Genomic DNA, 17,753 nt, shown 5'->3' with positions numbered 1-17,753 from the left:
GGTGATTCATTGTCTATTCAGGTATTCCACAAACGCAGGGTACATCAAGTTAATTGTGGGGATTTAATCTGCTGCTCCTGAGGCTGCATGGAGAAATTTCCTTTTCTCTTCTTTGTTTGCACAGCTCTTGGGGTTCAGCTTTGGTTTTGGCCCCACCTCTGTGTGTAGGTCACCCTCAGGCATCTGTTCCCACCCAGACAGGACAGGGTTAAAGGAGCAGCTGACTAGGGGGCTCTGGCTCACTCAGGCCAGGGAGATGGAGGGGTACAGTAGTTATAATTGGAATGCAGGTCAAGCCTGCAGTGGCAGAGGCCAGCGTGACATTGCAACAACCTAAGGTGCACCGTGTGTTCTCCCGGGGAACTTGTCCCTGGATCACGGGACCCTGGCAGTGGTGTGCTGCACAGGCTCCTGGAGGGGTGTGGATAGTGACCTGTGCTTGCACACAGGATTCTTGGTGGCTGCAGCAGCAGCATTAGCCTTTCATGCCCGTCTCTGGGCTCCAGGCTGATAGCCATGGCTTGCGCCCATCTCTGGAGCTCATTTAGGTGGTGCTCTGTCTTCTGTGGGCAGACAGGGAAGGAATCCCCTCCCCTCGTGCACCCCGAAACAATGGTCGTTTGCCTCTTAGGCAGGTCCAGACATTTTCCCGGACTCCCTCCCAGCTAGCTGTGGCTCACTAGCCCCCTTCAGGCTGTGTTCACACAGCCAATCCCAGTCCTCTCCCTGGGATATGACCTCTGAAGCCCGAGCCTCAGCTCCCAGCCACCAGCCGCCCCAAAGGGTGAGCAGACAAGCCTCTCAGGCTGGTGAGTGCTGTTCGGCACCAATCCTCTGTGAGGGAATCTCTTCGCTTTGCCCTCTGCACCCCTGTTGCTGTGCTCTCCTCTGTGGCTCTGAAGCTTCCCCTCCCACCCACCCCACATCTCCGCCAGTGAAGGGTCTTCCTAGTGTGTGAAAACTTTTCCTTCTTCACAGCTCCCTCCCAGAGGTGCAGGTACCATCCCTATTCTTTTGTCTCTGTTTTTTCTTTTTTCTTTTGCCCTACCCAAGTACATGGGGATTTTCTTGCCTTTTGTGAAGTCTGATGTCTTCTGCCAGCGTTCAGTAGGTGTTCTGTAGGAGCTGTTCCACATGTAGATGTATTTTTGATGTATTTGTGGAGAGGAAAGTGATCTCCACGCCTTACTCCTCCGTCATCTTGAAGGTCCCCCCTGTTGACTTTTTGATGATAGTGATTCTGACAGGTGGGAGGTATTTCATCGTGGTTTTGATTTCCATTTCCTTGATGATTAGTGATGTTGAGCATCTTTTCATGTATCTGTTGGCCATCTGTATGTCTTCTTTGGAAAAATGTCTATTCAGGTCCTCTGACCATATTTTAATTTTTTTTTTGAGTGGTATGAGTCTTTTGTATATTTTGAATATTAACCCCTTGTCAGATATACTGTTTGCAAATATCTTCTCCCATTCAGTGGGCTGCCTTTTGTTGATAGTTGCTGCTTTGTTGATAGTTTCCTTTGCAGTGCAAAAGCTTATTAGTTTGATGTAGTCTCATTTGTTTATTTTTGCTTTTGTTCTCCTTGCCTGAGGAAACAGATCCAAGAAAAGTATTACTAAGACCAGTGTCAAAGAGTTTACTACCTGTGTTTTCTTCTAGGAGGTTTATGATTTCAGGTAAGTCTTTAATCCATTTTGAATTTATTTTTGTATATGGTGTAAGAAAATGGTCCAATTTGATTCTTTTGCATATAGCTGTCCAGTTTTCCAACACCATTTATTGAAGAAGCTGTCTTTTCCCCATTGTATATTCTTGCCTCCTTTGTCATAGATTAATTGACCATATAAGTGTGGATTTATTTCTGGGCTCTCTATTCTGTACCATTGATATATGTGTCTGTTTTTGTGCCAGTACCATAGTGTTTTGATTGCTATAGCTTTGTAGTATAGTCTGAAATCAGGGACCTTGATACCTCCAGCTTTGTTCTTCTTTCTCAGATAGCTTTGGCTATTCAGGATCTTTCGTGGTTCATACAAATTTTAGAATTATTTGTTCTAGTTCTATGAAAAATGCCATTGGTATTTTGATAAGAATTGCATTGAATTTGTAGATCACTTTGGGTAGTATGGATATTTTAACAATTAATTATTCAAATTCATGAGCATGGTGTATCTTTCCATTTATTTGTGTTGTCTTCAATTTCCTCCCTCAATGTCTTATAGATTTCAAAATACAGGTCTTTCACCTGCTTGGTTAAATTTATTCCTAAGTGTTTTATTCTTTTTGATGAAACCATAAATGGGATTGTTTTCTTAATTTCTCTTTCTGATAGATAGTTATTAGTGGGTAGAAACTCAACAGATCTCTGTGTATTAATTTTTTATCCTGCAACTTTATTTATTTATTAGTTTTAGTAATTTTTGGTGGAGTCTTTAGGGTTTCCTATATATAGTATCATGTCATCTGCAAACAGTGACAGTTTTACTTCTTCCTTTCCAATTTGGATGTCCTTTATTCCTTATTCTTGTCTGATTGCTGTGACTAGAACTTCCAATAGTATGGTTGAATAAAAGTGACAAGAGTGGGCATCTTTGTCTTGTTCCTGATCTTAGAGGAAACGATTTCTGCTTTTCACCATTGAGTATGATGTTAGCTATGGGTTTGTCATATATGGCCTTTATTATGTTGAGGTATGTTCCCTCTATATCCACTTTGTTGAGAATTTTTATAATATATGGATGTTGAATTTTGTCAGAAGGTTTTCTCCATTTTTAAGAGGATCATAAACAACTGAAGGAATAAATAAGTAAATGTAGAAGAAGAGAACACTCTCCCTCACAACAGAATACTAACTAATAAATGTAGAAAAATGATGGAGTTCTAAAAATCATCATTTGGCAATCGTCATAGTAATAAGTGATTGAGGCAAGAATCATCGATAGATATAAGACTACTGGGTGAAAGTTTGATAAGAACAGGATATTGATATAGCCTCCTAATATCTCTCAGGAAATTACTCAATTATAAAGGAAAAAGAGTAACTTTGCAGTGGAGAAATCTAACAATCAGCATCAAGTGATCAAAGTTACCATCACCAGTACTGAGACAAATTGGCATCATGAAAGACAGGGAAAAACCAAGGGTCTGTTCCAGATTAGAATCTAAAGAGACACCATAACTAAATGCAATGCATGATCCTGAATTGGATCCTGGATCAAGTAAAATATAACTATATTTTATTGGACCAAGTAAAATATAACTATAAGGGAAATTATTAGTACAATTGGCTAAATTTGAATATGGACTATGAATTAGATATTAGTATCATATCAATGTTAAATTTCCTGATTTTGACAACTGTACTGTGGTTATGTAAGAGAATGTCCTCATTCTCAGGAAATGACACACTGAGATATTTAGGGGAAATGAGGCCCTAGGTCTGCAACTTAATCTCAAATTATTAAGAAACAATTTGTGAGTGTGTGTGTGTGTGTGTGTGTGTGTGAGAGAGAGAGAGAGAGAGAGAGAGAGAGAGAGAGAGTATGGAGGGGGGGAAGAGAAGGGGACAGAGAGAGAGGGAGAATGATAAAACATATGGGGAAAATGTAACAGTGAAGCTGGGTAGAGAATATATAGAAATTTTTTGTCCTATTCTTGCAATTTTTCTGTAAGTTTGAAATCATATCAAAATACAAGACAAAAAGTACTATTTGCTCTACGTTAAAAAGTAGACGACAAAACTGTGGCAACCTTGGGCCCCTCTGAGGAAGACAGAGCCTGGGCCTAGGAGTGGGTTATTTATAGTAGCGAGCAGAAGAGTTCTGCACCACCACTACCCTTGCTAAGGAAGACAAGTCATCAGTCACCGCAGCACAGTCTCATGTCAACGGTTGGAATTATCTTGTTGATAAGCCAAACACCTTCTTCCCAACTAACCGCGTTTCCGCTCAAACACTTCATAAACTCTTCATTTCCCAGGATGAGGTCCCAGAGTTGAAAGTAGTACAAGCTGCTGGTGAACCTAGGAGCCATGCCTTTAACATGATCATCCCCTTTCTTGCGAAAATGTCCTAGAACCAGAGTCCCATTAGGCGCCAGGTTTCGTGGCTGATCGATCATTACCAGTATCCTTTCTTTACTCAGGAAGAGCTCTAATCTGCCTTTCACACCATCCCATATCAAGCATATTGTGTGCCACTGAAATGGAGTCAGGTGGTAACGGATGTAAAAGGTCTTGCCCAAGTTGTACACGATTAGCTGCTGATGGTCTCCTGCAAGTCCAAGGTCTATGTCTTCTCTACCCAGGAAAGTAGTTTTAGTAATATAGGAGAAGGCCATCCAGTCACTTGATCTGGCACCCACAAATCGCAGGTCAATGCATACTGTGAATCGACTGAGTTCAGGAATGGTGTTGGTCAGGCTTACATATGTGTCAGCTCTGCCATAAAAATCTAACCTTTTCCTTTTAGTGAAAGTGCATCTGTCCACATTTGGGGAAGGGAAAAGAGAAAACAAATGAAATTTTTGTAACAAAAAAATCAATTTTATCATCTTTTTTAGCCATAGAGTCAAATCCAGATTATGCAATACTATTATGAGTCAATACTGGTGCAAGTAAGCCAAAATAGTTGATATACAAAAATCATCTCTGTTTGACATTAGCATGTGACTTTACTTTGGCAGAAGAGCTTCTTCCTAATTATATTTTGCCTGGGCTAACATGAAAAGTTAGACTAGTGTTCCCAGAGCGCACACCACTGAACACTTTGAGGGGGCAGTTAGAAGTGGGGTTGGGGGGAGACCAAGGAAAAGGAAGCTTGGACTTAACATTTGCTGCACATAATCCTCACTCATATAATCAAAAGATGACTATTTCCATCTACCTAACTGCCTTATTATATTCACGGTGCAACAGCAATTTATTTCTCCAATGCCTTTTCCTGAGCCAAATTACGTGATTTATCCTGTCTCTGGAGACGGCTTCTCACTGAGGCACTGACAGGGGCCTGAAGGATGGACAACACTGAAGCTGCAGGGCTTCCGTTTGCATTCAGGAAAGGGAGAAAGGGCGCTGCCTGGAGTGTATCCTGATTCCTCCCTTCCATTTCCTCACTAAGGGGCCTGCAGCTTTAAGAGGCTCAAGATGGCCACGTACCTGGTGACCACTGGCTCTGCAGTCAGGCAACCTGGGTTGGAATCTCAGCTCTGACGCTCAGCAGGTGGGTCGCTTTGAACAAGTAACTTAACCTCCAGATGCCTCAACGCTTGCTTCAGTAAAATGGGAATTCAGGGCCACAGGGTTGCATGAATGCACAACCCAGGGCCACCGCTATGGTCTACGCCAAATAACACCCCTACCTGCCGGCCTTACAAGATTGTTTGAAGATTAAGTGACACGATGTGTGCTCTCAAACATTGCTGAAGGACATGTGCATTGGTACAGTCTTTTGGCGGGCAATTTGGCAATATCTATGAAAGTATAAACTGAGTATGCCCTTTGTTTCATAGGTAGCTATTAATGAATCATGATACTATCACCATCGCATACCTCACAACCCAGGTCACTAGGCAAATATCTGAGGCTTGCTGAACATCAACCTAGTTCCACTCCCAGCACAGCCCAAGACAAACCAAAAAGAGCTTTATGGCAGAATGGAACGTTAACCTTTCTCTGAATGAGGGGTGTAATGTTGGGACCACCACTCTAGAACTGACAGCCGTAACAGCACACTACGCAGGCTGGCGGGAAGTGACAACTTCCCTGCTTTGGGAAGATGTCCCCATATGAAAGCTTCTAGATACTCCCTGACCCTCCATTCCTCCACTGAATATCTTCCAAAAGCAAATAAATACATGTCTGCCTACACATACTCGCCTGCACACACACACGCACGCACACACACAAAACCATATGCCGGAACTCATAGCATCCACCTGCCAGGGAGCTATTTCTGAGCCATTCATGGTGGATGAGCAAGTGCTCTTTTCTGTCCTTGGCTTATGTGATTATAGTATCATCATCTTTCATGTGGCTAATAAATCAAGAGTTAATCCCACATGGCAATAATTGCTATGAAACCCAAGTCTCAATTATGGTTGGTTAACATTGCTTTTCTGTCCAGCCCTCCAAAATGACATCAAATACAACACTTAAGAATGGTTATTATGGTGAGCATAAATCTCCGGGGCTTACTTGTCCCTTAAAAGAGAATGTGAATGTATCATAATTTCACATGGTCTACAAGGGCCTCTGCTCTCTGCAGGATGATAGTACAAAACCAGTTGCCAAAGGACATGAACAAGCAAGTAACTAAATCAGAAATATAAAAAGATGGGCTCTCACTATTTTTAAAACCCAAGTTAGAACAACAATAAGATACCATTTCTTGCCTTTTAGAATGATAACACTTTAGGCTGAGAATATCTAGTACTGACTAGCCTGTGGGGAAACAATTCACTTTAAAACACTGCTGGTGGTGGGAGTACAATTAGTACAGTCTGTCTTTTTTTTTTAAGGGCAATTTGCCAATATCTATGAAAATTTTAATTGTACATAATTGTGCATATGCTTTTGACCCAGCAATTCCAGTTCTATCAATTTATTCTAGACAAACATACATGTGTACAAAGCTGCAAGTACAAGGATATTTATTGCAGCATTGTTTGTAATTGAGAAAAAAATAGGAAAATCTCTATGTCTCAAGAAGTTAATTGTCACCTCTATACACTGGAATAGTAAAACAAACAAAGTAGATGTATAGAGTCATGGAGAGATTTCCAAGGTTTACTATTATGTGAAATGGGAGTTACATGAGTATAGATATAGTATTATCCTATTTCAAAAATAAGAGAAAAATGTGTGTGCTGGCATATACTAGAAAAAATTCTGAAAGAATACACTCCAGATAAGAATGAGTATCTTCAGGTTTGAGATTTAGGGGGATTTTTACTTTCTATGTTATTTCAGTAATATTTGCATTTGTTTTATAAATAATGTGTTACATTTATAATCAGAAAAATAAGGATGGATGGATGGATAGATGATAGGTACATAGATAGATAGATAGGTAGATAGATAGATAGATAGATGATAGATAGGACAGATAGATAGAAACCACTTGTGGCCATACTTGAGGTTCTGCAGACAGAGGTAAGTTTTGCTTAGATCTGAGCAGAAGTGTGGTGTAGTGGAATCCAAAAAGGCCGGATTCAAGTCTCAGCTCTGCCCCTTCCTAGCTGCGTGAACATGGGTAATGAATGCAGGTAAAAGCATTTCAATTTTTTTAAAACAATTTTTAATGAAGTATAGCTGATTTACAATGTTGTGTTAGTTTTGGGTGCACAGCAAAGTGATTTGGATATACATAAATATTATGTATACATATATAATATGTCTATTCTTTTACAGATTCTTTTCCGTTATAGGTTCTTACATGATATTGATTATAGTTCCCTGTGCTATACAGTAGGTCCTTGTTGGTTATCTATTTTACATATAGTAGTGTGTACATGTTAATCCCAAACTCTTAATTTATCCCTCCCCCATGTGAAAGCTTTTAAGACAGCGTCTGGCATACAGTGAGCACTATATGAATGTTAAACAAATAGACTCATGTCACTTCTCTGAACCTCATTCCTCCATGGTAAGATGGGAGTAATAATTACCTACCTCGCAGGGACGTTATGAAAGCTGATGCAATAACTAACAAACTGATGCGATAACTAACGTTTAGGTCACGTTTGTGAGAATGTTGGTAAACTGCGAAGCCCCGTGTAAATGTCAGCTGCCATGTTTGCCACTGTCATTATTAGAGGCCTCTTCTTCCACAACCTCTTCTGCGCCCTCACACATGCAAGCACGTCTGCGCTGAGCCCTTGCTGCAGCCTCCAGGCCCTGAGCAGGGCTTGGAGGAGGCTGGGCTGTGATGAGTTGGGACAGAAGCTTTGCCCTTCTGTTTGGCCAGGCAACCAGCGTTCTCTGCCGGGCCTCTCCAGGGCCTGCTTCAAAAGCCACTTGTGTCTTTGCATATGATTTAACTATCCATTGCAGATGTCTGCTTGAACGCTGCCATCTGTTCCCTGGCAATTTTCAAGTTCAAATTGCATGACTGCTCCCCTGAAGCGTGTTCGCTCTTGATTTGGCCATCCTCTGTGTCTCTTCACCTCTATCCTCTGTTTCCTTTTATTTTAAATTACATGTATTGTTTCCCCCACTTTTAAAAAAAAGAGGTGTTTTTTCCATTATAAAAGTGATACTGTACATGCTTTTGAAAAGAAAAAAATGGAAAGTATTAGAAAGTGAAAAGATGAGAACAAACTCAGCCAGAGTCCCACCACCCAGAGACAACCACCATTAACATTTTACAATATTTCTTTTGCTGTTTTGGTTCTGTGCATGGGTTTTGCTTGTTTCTATGTGGCTGAGATCATATTGTATGAAAAATGTGGTACCCGCTTTCCTCACTTAACATTATGACATAAGTGTTTTCCATGTTGGGAAAACCTTATCATAAACCCCATTTAAATGACTATGTTACAGCCCCCAGGAGTGCCAGGCATCATTGTATTTGTATCGAGAAGATACACATAACATAAAATTCACCATTTTAATCATTTTAAAGTGTACAATTCAGTGGCATTTAGTACATTTACGATGGTGTACAATCATCACCATTATCTAGTGCCAGAACTTTTCATCACCCCCAAAGGAAACCCTGTACCAATTAAGCAGTCACTCCCCATCTGCCCCTCCCTTCAGCCCCTGGAAACCACTAATCTGCTTTTTGTCTCTGTGGATTTGCCTATTCTAGACAGTGCATATAAATGAAATCATACAATGTGGCTTATTTCACTTAGTGTAGTGTCTTAAACGTTCATCCATGTTGTAGCATGTGCCAGTACTTCATTCCTTTATATGGCTGAATAATATTCCATTGTATGGGTATACCACATTTTAAAAATTAATTCCTCTATTAATGGATATTTGGGTTGTGTCTACCTTTTGGCCATTATGAACAGTGCTGCTATGAACATTCATGCTATTCATTTTGTTTGAACACATGTTTTCATTTCTTTTGTGAATATACCTAGGAGTGGGTCATATAGTAATTCTATGTTTAACTTATTGAGTAAAAGCTGACCTGTTTTCCACAGTGGCTGCTCCATTTTACATTCCCACTAGCAACATATGAGGGTTCCAACTTCTCTACCTCCTTGCCAACTCTTGGGTTGTTTTCTGGTTTTTTTTAAAATTAGTATTATAACCATCCTCAGGGGGGTGAGTGACATCTCACTGTGCTTTTGATTTGCATTTCCCTAACGACTAATGACATTGAGCATCTTTTCATGTGCTTGTTGACCGTTTGCATATCTTCTATTCAAATCCTTTGCCCATTTTTAACTGGGTTGTCTTTTTATTGTTGAGTTGTAAGCAGTCTTTATGTATTCTGGATACTAGGACCTTATGAGATATATGACCTGCATATAGCTCCCTTTCTGTAGGCTGTCTTTTAACTTTCTTGATAGTGTCTTTTGATGCACAAAAGTTTTTAATTTTGATGAAGTCCAATTTATCTGTTTTTTCCTTTGTTGCTTGTTCTTTTGGTGTCATTTCTAAGAATCTATCTATTGTCAAATCCAAGGTCATGAAGATTTACCTCTATGCTTTCTTCTAAAAGTTTTATAGTTGTAGTTCTTACATTTAGATTGTTCATACATGTTGAGTTAATTTTTATATATGGTGTGAAGTAGGGGTCCAACTTCATTCTTTTACATGTGTTTACATGTATTTGTATGTATACATGCATATATGTTTATATGCCCAGTCTTCCCATCACCATTTGTTAAGTAGATTATTTTTCCCCATTGAATGGTCTTGGCACCCTTGTGGAAAATTAATTGCCCATACATGTATGGGTTTCTTTCTGAACTCTCAATTCTGTTCCATTAATCTATGTCTATCCTTATGCCAATAACACACTGTTTTGATTATGGTACTTTGTAGTAGGTTTTGAAATCAGGATGTGTGAGTCCTCCAACTTTGTTCTTTTTCAAGGTTGTGTTGTCTATTCGGTGTTCCTTGCAATTCCATGTGAATTGTGGGATTGGCTTTTCTATATTTGTAAAAAACACCATTGGAATTTTTCTTATTTATTGAAATGTTTTCTTTCTGGCCATGCTGCACGGCTTGTGGGATCTTAGTTCCCCCACCAGGGATTGAACCCAGGCGCACGGCAGTGAAAGCACTGAGTCCTAACCACTGGACCACCAGAGAACTCCCTAAAAAAGACCATCGGGATTTTGATAGAGTTTGCCTTGAATCTGTGGATTTCTTTGAGGTATATTGCCATCTTAATATTAACTCTGTAAACGTGGGGTTTTTCCCACTTACTTAGGTCTTCTTTAATTTCTTTCAGCAATGTTTGTGGTTTGAGTGTAGAAGTCTTTCACCTGCTTGGTTAAATTTATTCCTAAGTGTTTTATTCTTTTTGATGAAACCATAAATGGGATTGTTTTCTTAATTTCTCTTTCTGATAGATAGTTATTAGTGGGTAGAAACTCAACAGATCTCTGTGTATTAATTTTTTATCCTGCAACTTTATTTATTTATTAGTTTTAGTAATTTTTGGTGGAGTCTTTAGGGTTTCCTATATATAGTATCATGTCATCTGCAAACAGTGACAGTTTTACTTCTTCCTTTCCAATTTGGATGTCCTTTATTCCTTATTCTTGTCTGATTGCTGTGACTAGAACTTCCAATAGTATGGTTGAATAAAAGTGACAAGAGTGGGCATCTTTGTCTTGTTCCTGATCTTAGAGGAAACGATTTCTGCTTTTCACCATTGAGTATGATGTTAGCTATGGGTTTGTCATATATGGCCTTTATTATGTTGAGGTATGTTCCCTCTATATCCACTTTGTTGAGAATTTTTATAATATATGGATGTTGAATTTTGTCAGAAGGTTTTCTCCATTTTTAAGAGGATCATATGATTTTTATCTTTTGTTTTGTTAATGTGGTGTATCACATTGATTGATTTGCAGATATAAAACCATCCTTGCTCTTCTGGGATAAATTCCACTAGATAATGGTGTATGATCCTTTTAATGTATTGTTTTGTTTTGTTTTGTTTTTTTGCGGTACGCGGGCCTCTCACTGTGTGGCCTCTCCCACTGCGGAGCACAGGCTCCAGACATGCAGGCTCAGCAGCCATGGCTCAGGGGACCAGCCGCTCCACGGCATGTGGGATCTTCCCTGACCGGGGCACGAACCCGTGTGCCCTGCATCGGCAGGCAGACTCTCAACCACTGCGCCATCAGGGAAGCCCTAATGTATTGTTGAATTCAGTTTTCCTGCATTTTGTTGAGTTTTTTTGCACCTATATTCATCAGGGATATGGCCTGTAATTTCCCTTTTTTGTGATGTTTTGTCTGGTTTTGGTATCAGGGTAATGCTGGCCTCATAGGATGAGTTTAGCAGCATTCCTTCCTCATCAATTTTGGAATAGTTTGAGAAAGATAGGTATTAACTCTTCTTTAAATGCTTGGTAGAATTCACCTGTGAAGCTGTGTGTTATTTTGTTTGTTGGAAGTTTTTTGATTACTGAATCAATTTAATTGCTAGTAATGTCTGTTCAGATTTTCTATTTCTTCTGATTCAGTCTTGGAAAGATATGTTTCTAGGAATTTATCCATTACTTCTAGGTTGTCCAATTTGTTGTCATATAATTGTTCATAGTAATCTCTTATGATCCTTTGTATTTCTGTGATGTCAGTTGTAAATTATCCTCTTTCATTTCTGATTTATTTATTTATTTGAGCCTGTTCTCTTTTTTTTCTTGATGATTCTGGCTAATGATTTATCAATTTTGTTTAACTTTTCAAAGAACTAGCTCTTAGTTTCATTAATCTTTTCTAGTTTTTGCCTCTATTTCATTTATTTCCACTATGATCTTTATTATTTCCTTCCTTCTACTAACTTTGGTTGGGGGGGGGTGTTCTTTTTATTGTTCTTTTAGGTGTAAGATTAGATTGTTTATTTGAGATTTTTCTTGTTTCCTGACATGGGCATGTATCACTATAAACTTCCCACTTAGAACTGCCTTTGCTGTGTTCCATAGATTTTGCAGTATTGCGTTTCCATTATTGTTTGTCTCCAGCGTTTTTGTTCTCTTTGATTTCTTCAGTGATCTATTGGTTGTTTAGTACCATATTGTTTAGACTCCATGTGTTTGTGTTTCTTCTAGTTTTTTTTTCTTGTATTTGATTTCTAGTCACATACTGTTGTGGTCAGAAATGATGGTTGATAGGATTTCAGTCTTCCTTGATTTATTGAGACTTGTTTTGTGGCCTAACATGTGATCTATCCTGGAGTATGTTTCATGTGCATTTGAAAAGAATGTGTTCTGCAGTTTTTGGATGGAATATTCTTTATATATCTACTAAGTTCATTGGTCTAAAATGTAGTTTAAGGCCAACGTTTCCTTACTGTTTTTCTTTCTGGATGATCTATCCACTGATGTAAGTGGGGTGTTAAAGTCCCCTACCATTATTGAATTCCTGTCAATTCCTTCCTTTATGTCTGCTAATATTTGCTTTATGTATATAGGTGCTCCTATGTTGGTGCATGTATATTTACAAGTGTTATATCTTCTTTTTGGAGTGATCCCTTTATCATTATGTAATGCCCTTCTTTATCTCTGTTACAGTCTTTGTTTTAAAGTCTATTTTGCCTGTTATAAATATTGCTACCCAAGCTTTCTTTTTTGTTTCCATTTGCATGGAATATATTTTTCTGTCCCCTCACTTTTAGTGTGTGTGTCTTTAGATCTGAAGTGAGTCTCTTCTAGTCAGCATATATGTGGGAGTTGTTTTTTTATCCATTCAGCCACCCTGTGTCTTTTGATTGGAACGTATAGTCCATTTACATTTAAAGTAATTATTGATAGGTATATACTTATTGCCATTTTGTTAACTGTTTTCTGGTAATTTTTATTGATCTCTATTCCTTTGTTTTTCTCTTGCTCTCTCCCCTTATGATGTGATTCCTTTCTTTTTTTTTTTTTTTTTTTTTTTTTGTGGTGCGGGGCTCCCTCTGCTGCGGCCTCTCCCTTTGCGGAGCACAGGCTCCGGAGCGCAGGCTCAGCGGCCATGGCTCACGGGCCCAGCAGCTCCGCGGCATGTGGGATCCTCCCAGACCGGGGCGCGAACCCGGTTCCCCTGCATCGGCAGGCGGACGTGCAACCACTGCGCCACCAGGGAAGCCCGATTCCTTTCTTTAGTGTTACATTTATATTTCTTTCTCTTTATATTTTGTGTGTCTTTTATTGGTTTTTGGCTCATGGTTACCATGAGGTTCTTATGTAACAACCTATGTATTTAACAGTCTATTTTAGGTTGATGGTCACTTAAGTTTGAGTGCACTCTAAAAACACTACATTTTAACATCTCCCCCTGACATTTTATGTTTTTAACTTCATATTTTACATCTTTTTGTGTGTATACCTTTACTAATTATTGTAGATATATATGATTTTACTAGTTTTGTCTTTTAGCCTTCATACTAGCTATGCAGGTTGTTGATCCATGACATTTACTATATGTTTGCCTTTATTGGTGAGATTTTTTCTTTCATAATTTTCCTATTTCTAGTTATGACCTTTCTTTTCTGTTTAAAGAAGTCCCTTTAATATTTCTTATAAGTTCAGTTTAGTGGTGATGAACTCCTTTAGCTTTTGCTTGTCTGGGAAGCTCTTTGTCTCTCCATCAATTCTGAATGATAACCTTGCCAAGTAGAGTATTCTTGGTTGTAAGTTTTTTCCTTTCAGCACTTTGAATATGTTTGCTACTCCCTCTGGCCTATAAAGTTTCTGCTGAAAAGTCACCTGGTAGTCTTATGGGGACTCCTTTGTATTTAACTAGTTGTTTTTCTCTTGCTGCTTTTAATTCTCTCTTTATCTTTTACTTTTGACATTTTAGTTATAATGTGTCTTGGTTTGTTTCTCTTTGGGGTCATTGTTTGGGACTCTCTGTGCTTCCTGGAGTTGGGTGTTTGTTTTCTTTGCAATGTCAGGAAGTTTTCAGCCATTATGTCTTCAAATAGGTTTCCTGTCCCTTTCTCTCTCGCTTCTCCTTCTGCGACCCCTATAATGTGAATATTAGTATGCTTGATGTTGTCCTAGAGGTCCCTTAAACTATCCTCATTTTTTGTTTTTGTTTCTTTTTTCTTTCTGCTGGTCTGATTGGGTGATTTCCACTACCCTGTCATCCAGATCACTGATCCATTCTTCTGCATAATCTAATCTGCTGTTGGTTCCCTCTAGTGTGATTTTCATTTCAGTTATTGTATTCTTCATCTCTGATTGGTTCTTCTTTATATTTTCTCTTTCTGTTGAAGTTCTCATTGTGTTCCTCCATTCTTTTCCTGAATTCAATGAGCATCATTATATCGTTACTTTGAATTCTTTATCTGGAAGGTCACTTTATCTCCATTTTACTCCATTTTTTTTTCTGAGGTTTGTCTTATTCTTTTGTTTGGAAAATATTCTTTTGTCTTCTCATTTTACCTAATTCTCTGTGTTTGTTTCTATGTATTAGGTAAATCAGCTACATCTCGTGGTCTTAATGGAGTGTCTTTATGTAGGAAGTGTCCTGTGGGGCCCAGTAGTATGGACCACCACCCCACCCTGGCAGGTTTTTATTCTTTTTTTAAATGGGTACCCTAAGATTACACATCATGAATCAAATAGGAACTTTTCTATCTCCCAGAAAATGTAAGGACCTAAAAACACTTTAAGTTCAATTATCCAACACACACACACACACACACACACACACACGCACACGCACACGCACACGCACACACACACACACCTTTTGTGTTCTCAGTGCCATATATTTTAATTATATATTTTTTAATTTATATTTTAAATATAGTTTTATATAAATTTTATTTGTATTGTTGTTATTGTCATTGCCATGGTTTTATACAATCAGTATTTATTAAATTTACCCATTGTCTTTAACTTTATGTTGCTCTGTATTTTTCCTTGCAGTTTTGTGCTTTTCCTTTTTCCTTCCACTTGAAAAATACCTTTTTAACATTTCTTTTAGTGTGAGTCTACTGGTGACAAATTTTGCAGTTTTTCTTTTTCTGATTTCCACCTTCATTTCTCAAAAATCATTTTGCTGAATGTAGAATTCTAACTTGGCAGTCATTTTATTTCATTTTGAAGATATCTTTGCATTGTTTTCTGGCTTCTGTTTCCTTGAGAAGTCAGCTGTCAGTCTTATTTTTGGTCTTTTGCAAGTAAATTGAGTTTTTTCTCATTCTAATTTTAAGATTTTTCTCTTGGTCTTTGGTTTTTAACAGATTTACTATAATTAGCTTTGGTGTAAATTTATTCTGCTTAGGCCTTGGGACATTTCTTGAATCTGTGTCTGGATAAAGATATCAAAAATATAAAGATAAAAACTTTAGAAAATACTCAATATTCTCAAATAGTGCTTTTGCCCCATTATCTCACTTCTAACCTACTAGGATTACAACTTTTTACCATGTCCCATATGTCTCTTACACTCTTTTCTATATATTTTATCATCTTGTATCTCCACGTAATTCTTTTTTTTAATTGAGATATAATTTACATACTATAGAATTCACCAATTATAAGTGATTCAATGATTTTCACCAAATTTAAATAATTGTGCAACCATTAGAACTTTTCTATCACCAAAAAGTTTCCTCATGTCCATTTGCAGTTATTCCTACTTTTGCTACTTCCAGCCCTAGGCAACCACTAATTTGCTTTTATCCCCCTAATTTTTTTTTTTTTTTGGCTGCATTGGGTCTTTTTGGCTGTGCACGGGCTTTCTCTAGTTGTGGCAAGTGGGGGCTACTCTTTTTTACTGTGCATGGGCTTCTCATTGCAGTGGCTTCTCTTGTTGCAGAGCACGGGCTCTAGGTGAGCAGGCTTCAGTAGTTGTGGCATGCAGGCTCAGTAGTTGTGGTGCATAGGCTTAGTTGCTCCATGGCATGTGGGATCTTCCAGGAACAGGGATTGAACCCGTGTCCCCTGCATTGGCAGGAGGATTCTTAACCACTGAGCCACCAGGGAAGCCCCTCCCCCTAATTTTTTTGTGGTAAAATACACGTAACATAAGATTTACCAGCTTGGAACTTCCCCAGTGGTCCAGTGGTAAAGAATCTGCCTTCCAACGCACAGGGCACAGGTTTGATCCTTTGTCAGGGAACTAAGATCCCACATGCCACGGGGCAACTAAAACCTCACGCCACAACTAATGAGCTCGCATGTCTTGAGAGAGCCTGCATGCTACAAACTACAGAGCCTACGCACCCTGGAGCCCGCACGCCACAACTACAGAACCCACGTGCCCTGGAGTCTGCGTGCCACAACTAAAGAGAGAAAAACCTGCGTGCCACAACTAGAGAGAAGCCCGTGTGCCGCAACAAAGAGCCCACATGCCACACCGAAAGGATCCCACATGCCTCAACAAAGATCCCATGTGCTACAACTAAGACCCAACACAGCCAAAAAAATAAAGAAAATAAATAAATAAAATTAATAAATATTTTTTAAAAAGATTTACCAGCTTATCCATTTCTAAGTATATAGTTCAATGATGTTAAATACATTCATAATGCTGTGAAACCATTTCCAATACCCATCTCCATAAATCTTTTCATCTTGTAAACACTGAAAGTCTATACCCATTAAATGATAACTCCACATTCCACCTCATCCAAGCCCCTGGCAACCATCATTCTACTTCTGTCTCTGTGGTTTTGACTACTCTTAGTACCTCATATACATGGAATTATACAATATTTGTCTTTTTGTGACTGGCTTATTTCACTGAACATAATGTCCTCAAGGTTCATCCATGTTGTAGCTTAGGTCAGAATTTCCTTCCTTTTAAATGTCAAATAATTCATTTTTATGTATATATCACCTTTAACTTATCCATTAATCTGTTGATGGACACTTGGGTTGCCTCCATAATTTAGCTGTTGTGAATAATGCTGCTATGGGGTACAAATACCTCTTTGAGACTCTATCTTCAATTCTTTTGGGTACATGTTCACAAGTGAAATTGTTGAATCCTATGGAAGTTCTATTTTTAATTTTTTGAGGAACCACCATACTGTTTTACACAGTGGCTGTACCATTTTACATTCCCACCAATAGTGCACAAGTGTTCCAATTTACCCACATTCTTTCCAGCACTTGTTATTTTCTGTTTTTAATAGTAGCCATCCTAATGGGTGTGAACTATCTCACTATAGTTTTGATTTTTATTTCCCTAATGATTAGTGGCGAGCATCTTTTCATGTGCTTATTGCCCATTTATATATCTTCTTTGAGTAAATGACTATTCAAATCCGTTGCCCATTTTTTAATTTGTTGTTGTTGTTGAGTTTTAGGAGTTCTCCCTATATTCTAGATATTAATCTTTTATCAGACATATGATTTGCAAATATTTTCTCCCATTCTGCAGGTTGCCTTATTACTCTGTTGATATTGGCTTTTTTTTTTTTTTTTTTTTTTTTTTTGCGGTACGCGGGCCTCTCACTGTTGTGGCCTCTCCCGTTGCGGAGCACAGGCTCCGGATCAATAAGAATTTTTTTTTTTTTTTTTTGCGGTACGCGGGCCTCTCACTGTTGTGGCCTCTCCCGTTGCGGAGCACAGGCTCCGGATGCGCAGGCTCAGCAGCCATGGCTCATGGGCCCAGC

The sequence above is a fragment of the Physeter macrocephalus genome, chromosome 14 (assembly GCF_002837175.3).
Source record: "Physeter macrocephalus isolate SW-GA chromosome 14, ASM283717v5, whole genome shotgun sequence".
Classification (NCBI taxonomy): domain Eukaryota; kingdom Metazoa; phylum Chordata; class Mammalia; order Artiodactyla; family Physeteridae; genus Physeter; species Physeter macrocephalus.
The sequence above is the reverse complement of the archived record's forward strand: the minus strand, read 5'-3'. Positions refer to the sequence as shown.